Source organism: Otolemur garnettii, unplaced genomic scaffold (assembly GCF_000181295.1).
Source record: "Otolemur garnettii isolate 467f Iridium unplaced genomic scaffold, OtoGar3 scaffold00199, whole genome shotgun sequence".
In the NCBI taxonomy this organism is placed as follows: Eukaryota; Metazoa; Chordata; class Mammalia; order Primates; family Galagidae; genus Otolemur; species Otolemur garnettii.
In genome coordinates this window covers 166,466-172,752 of record NW_003852594.1, presented here as the reverse complement: position 1 = coordinate 172,752, position 6,287 = coordinate 166,466, and positions in this window count along the sequence as shown.

Here is a 6,287-nt window from a genome sequence, read left to right as displayed (position 1 = left end):
ATCATATATCCAACGCGATATAGTTAAAAAGAAGTAACTGGAGACTCAGAAAAAAATCAGTATTTACCCTTTTTTATGGCAACTATCAGATCATCCTTGAGTCTTTGTAACTCATTTTCTACACACTGTCAGTGCTTAATACCCAGGATCATAGACTATGGACAGGAAAGTGGCCCTGCAAAGGGGTTACGCACAGCATACAAGGGCACTGAAGGAGGGATATCCCTGTGGTTGACTTTTTCCACAGAGCTGAACGTAGGGGACGGAGGCCCCAGTGGTCTGGTATTTCCTATTTCCTTTTCCCTCTTATCTAAGGCAGGACATCTGACCAGGCGATGTTCCACGGATGCTGCTTTCATTTTGCCCTCAGATGGTGACTTCCTAAAAATGCCAAATCAAGCCCTGCTTATGATTGAATCATACGGACATCATTACAAGGTTCTGGTTAGTTCCTGAGAAGAAATTGACTGACAATCATGAATAAAACCTCAAATTTCTTTTTTTCACTTCTAGATTCCACATTCCACAACATTATTGTTTTATGCATTTAAAAAATTATTAAATGGGTAAATCTCATGTTAAGTGTTCTTAGCATAATTTTTTAAAGGGTAGTATTAGTTGTTTTTATGGTGTGATCACAGCTGCTCCTGCTTGCCCCAGTCGGTCTCTATAGATGATTCTCAGCCCAGGAGAATGTCTGACATAGCTTTGTTACGCATACTGATTTTCTGGCCCCACTTTCAGAGATTCTGACTTAATTGCTATAGGTGTAATACTGCTTAAAATTCAGTCCTGGGAATGAGAGGAACCAAACAGAGAAAAGGTACAGGAGAACTGAAAACTAATTGATGTTAAATAAAACAGATATTTCAGTTTTACGGCCCCTCACTAAACCACGTGGCAAGCTGTATTTACGGAAATGTAAGCAATTTAATTCCATGCTTTCTGCCTTCCCCTCCCCTCTCAACCTGCTTTTTCCTCCCCCTTTCTTTTTCTTCTCCCTCTTTTCTTCTAATTGCCGTACATGAACTCCAACTTTGCCTCTTCTTGTCCTTTTAGGGATAAACCTTCCTTGTGTCTCCACAATGGCTAGCTGACCTTGCTTCTTACCTTTTGTGTTGTGTTGACCACATGGATATCATGAATTTTCTTTCACTGTGTGTATGTGTGTTTATGATCCTAATTCTAAGCAGGACTTGAGGCTACATGGTGTGTTTAGTTATCAGTTTATATTGTTGTGCCTTTAACCGGACTCAGAGTTCCAGACTGCCGAAGTCCCCGGGTTATTTCTCTTTGAATCCCCAGCTCCAGATGCTGGTAAGTTCTCAGTAAATGCCGTTGAGTGCATTCAGAAGGGGAAAAAAATAACTGCTTGTGTTCGTTTTGTTTTGCAGTTAACATGCAATTTAACACCTTTTTCCTTTTTCCGTTGAGGTTTCCTGGGATTTTAATTGACCTGGGTGCATTAATTTCCAAAGAGGAAGGAAAATAATTATATAGCTTCAAGGTTCTAACCTCAAATGCCCTCAGTTCAATACTGTAGTATGCTCTAACATTAATTTAACAACTGCTAATGGTCTAACTCAAACAATCTAGAGAACAAAGAGGTTATATTTACTTGAATCAAGAAACTTTCACCTTGTGCTCCCAAAGAAGCATCCACTTATAAGAAATTTACAGTGTGGAAGCTCATGTCCCCAGCTCTTCTCCTGACTTAGAAGGTGAGTCATTGCCCGTAAAATGTTTAAATGAAAACATGGAAGCTGTGTTTGAAAGATAGATACTTTTCTTCCTCATGTGGTTGTGAGAATAGCAGACTGGTGGTCCACTCTTTTGACAGATGTCTCTTGGAATGAACCGTTGAGAGGCCTGGCATGATCCGACAGCGCTTTGACGGGGCACTGTCTCATACATGCAGTCCCCAAGCAAATTGGCTTCAAAATATCCCTTAACGAATTCCAAGTCAGGGTGATTTGAGGCAGAATGTCAGCTTACATTATCCTTTTCTTCAGCCTCCAAGACAACATGGATTCTCTGTCAACTCTGTAGACTGCCGTGCCATTAGCCTCAAATTTTAAAAAGTGAAGGAAATAAATTTACATTACTGAATTTCACAAAGCAAAATGATTTTCATAAACATTCCTCATCAGAGTTTTGGATTAATCAAATCCAAATTATACCTCTTCCATGTACTAGGTATTGGATTTAAACAATGCACCTGACTTATGTAAGCCCGCATCTCTTCATCTGAAAAATGGGGATAATAATAACATCTACCTCTTAGATATGTTATGCAGCTGAAATGAAATAATCCAAGCAAAGTTCATAGGATGCTGCCTGGTTCATACCTGGTGCTCAACAATGTCAACTATCACTATTCTAAAAACTTCTTTACCACGTGGCAGTTGGGAACGACAGTCTCCACAGTGTTCTCTTTCTCAGCCTCATATGTATCATGTGTCCAAGGAAATAATTTTGTTTTTTATTTTTCTGAGCCAATTTGTTAAATTATATATATTTCATTCTGTTATAGAATACCAATTTATTAATAGAAAATAAAAATAAATTATCAAATGTATTATAAAGTTAAAATAAGTAATAATAGCAATTTATATAATTATCATTTCAAATATTAGAACTAATATTTTCTAATTACTAATAAAAATAAATTAATGTATCCCGTAGTTTGGATATTTGACCCTCCAAACCACATGTTGAAATCTGATCCTCAGCGTTGGAGGTGAGAGCTTAAAGGTTGGTATTTGGGTGGCATGGGGATAGATCCCTCTTGAACAGGAGACGATATGGGCCTCACATCTTGAGTTTGCGTTCCATTAGTTACAGTGAGAGCTCCCCCTGCTGGTTGTTAAAAAGAGCTTGGCACCGTTCTCTCCTCTCTTTCTTCCTCTCCCACCCTGTGACCTGCACATCTAATTTCACCTTCTGCCATGAGCTCCTTGAGACTAACTTCTCATCTGTGTTTCTTCTAACTAGCCTGAGGAACTGTGAGCAAAATAAACCTCTTTTCTTTATAAATTATCCACCCACAGGTATTCCTTTACAGCAGCACGAATAAACTAAATGCATTTACTCTGACTAATGTCAATTGAATTCACGTTTTACTTCACATTTTTCTTCTCTCATCTGTTGTTTTATTATATTTTTGACCTTTTTTTACTTTTAACAACAGTTATTATGTTAGTATACCCTCTTTCAAGAATTATTTATGGCATTTGTGTTTTTATTTGTAACTCTGTTTCAATTTAGATTACGTTTTGGGCTTACGTACTACTTACTGATATGGTTTTTATTGATGTTTTTATTCTCAAGAACTTATTTTGTATCAGCATTCCATTGCCTGGGATGCAGCATTTAATAATTTCTATGAGAAAGGCACAATTGTGTATTTTACATTATCGTGCTGTTGCTTTCACATATAACTGGCATTTTCACTGTGTATAGCTCTTTCTAGGAACAAACCATTGCGTTCCTCAAAACAGCATAGATACGGTTTGATTGCTTCCATATTTTTAATGATGTGAGTTTACTAAGGATGGCTTCATATTTCTTCTTTGTAATAAAACTGTTTTTAAGGGGATAGAGGAAGAAGGCAGGGGGATCAATGTTCCTAAATGCTCATAAATAAAAAGTTTTAAAATAAAAAGTGTTCGTAATATTAATTATAATCCAATTATTATGTTAATCATATTGATTAACTGTTTGCTGTTAATCATAACAGCAAAAATATAGGTTTAGCCTTTCTTTTAAATTTTGATAGAACCACTGTAAATAATTTTGACTTTGTAAATTTGTCATCACATCAGAAGATTTTTCTTTTGATTTATTTTAATTAACTTTAATATTTTCCTTTTGTTCTTATCTCTTCTTCATGACTCCTAATGTTTGATATAATAATGGCCTTTGCCTAATGTGTGAAAAAAATCCTCTCTGATTTTTTTCTACATTTCTTGTCTACTTTTTTATATTGTGGGAAAAGTTTCAAATTTATATTCATATCCCTTTTGAAATTTTTTTGTATAGATTTTTCTTTATTGTCATATGTTATTTAAAATTCTACTATTAAGTTAATTATTAATTTACCTTGCTTCTGAACTACATCATCTTGCTTTTTCAATCTTTTTTTTATATTAAGTCATATATACATAGATCATGAATACATTTAGGCCTTTGTGGGATTCAATGTGTGATTATTTGCACAAATTGGAGTGCTTATATCCTACTCATTAACATAGCTTTCACCTCATTTACTTAATCACAGTGTTAAGACATTTGTGTTCTATACTTGATAGATTTGACTTGTACCCTTGCAATATGCACCATGGGTGTGGTCCCCCCGTTAACCCTCCCTTATTGAACCACCCCCCTCCCTTCCTATCCCCTTCCCTCCTTCAGCCTGGGCTATAGTTGTGATTCATCTTTCATATGAAGGTGTGAGTGATTATAAATTGGTTTCATAGTAGTACTGAGTACATTGGATACTTTGTTTTCCATTCCTGAGAGACTTTACTAAGAAGAATATTTTCCAGCTCCATCCATGTAAACATAAAAGAGGTAAAGTCTCCATCTTTTTTAGTGCTGCATAGTATTCCATGGTATACATATACCATAATTTATTAATCCATTCATGGGTCAGTGTGCACTTGAGCTTCTTCTATGACTTGGCAATTATGAATTGAGCTGCAATGAACAATCTGGTGCAAATATCTTTGTTGCCAAGTGATTTTTGGACTTTTGGATATACACCTAGTAGAGGAATTGCAAGATCAAACAGCAGGAGAACACTCAGAATTCAGATCCCTGAGTGTTCTCCAAATTTCTTTCCAAAAGGAATGTACTAGTTCCATTCCCACCAGCAGTGACAAAGTGTTCCCTTTTCTCCACAACCACACTAACATCTGTAGTTTGGGGATTTTGTGTAGGCTACTTTTATTGGAGTTAGATGGTATCTCAAAGTGGTTTTGATTTGCATTTCTCTGATGATTAAAGATGATGACCATTTTTTCATGTGTCTTTAGACTATGCACCTGTCTTCTTCACAGAAGCTTCTTTTCATGTCTCTTGCCCACAATAAAATAGGATCACTCGTTCTTTTCTTATTAATAAGTTTGAGTTCTCTGTGGATTCTGGTTATTAGACATTTGTCGGAAATATAACCTATGAAAATCCTCTCCCATACAGAGGGCTGCCTACTTGCTTTACTTACTGTGTTCTTGGCAGTGCAGAAGCTTTTTAGTTTGATCAGATCCCAATAATGTATTTTTGATGTTGCTTCCATTGCCTGGGGAAGTCCTCCTCATAAAGTTTTCTCCCAGGCCAATTTTTTTTAAGTGTTTCCCTTGCACTCACTCCAAGAATTTTTATACTTTCATGTCTTAAGTTAAAGTCCTTTAACCAGTGAGAGTCAATTTTTGTTAGAGGAGAAAGGTGTGGGTCCAGTTTCAGTCTTCTGCAGGTTGCCAGCCAATTTACCCAGCACCATTTGTTAAATAGAGAATCTTTTCTCCAATTATATTTTTCATAGGCTTATCAAAAATCAAATGATAATAAGTGTCTGGGTTCATCTCTTGGTTTTCAATTCTGTTCCATATATCTACCTCTCTATTTTTGTGCCAGTACCAAGCTGTTTTGATCACTATAGATTTATAGTATAGTCTGAAGTCTAGCAGTGGGATTACTCCTGATTTATTTTTATTTCTAAGTAACGTCTTGGCTATTGAGGTTATTTCTGGTTCCACATAACAAAGTATTAAATTTTTCCATATCTTCAAAGTATGACAGAGGTGCTTTAATAGGGATCACATTAAATCTGTAGATTGCTTTGGGTAGTATAGACATTTTAATAATGTTGATTCTTCCCAGTCATGAGCATGGTATATTTTTCCATTTGTTAACATCTTCTTTTCTTTCTAACATTTCTTTTCTTAGAGTTTCATAGTTCTCTTTATAGAGATCTTTCACGTCCTTTGTTAGGTATACTCCCAGATATTTTATCTTCTTTGGCACTATTGTAAAGGGAATATTGTAGAGTCCTTGATTGTTCTTTGTGAGTATTGATTTTGTACCCTGAGACATTGCTGTATTCTTTAATCACTTCTAGGAGTTTTGTAGTTGAGTCCCTGGGGTTTTCCAGATATATAATCATATCATCTGTGAAGAGTGACAGTTTGATCTCCTCTGACTCTGTATGGATATACCCTTGATCACCTTCTCTTGCCTGACTGCAATGGCTAAGACTTCTATTACAATGTTAAAAAGCAGTGGAGACA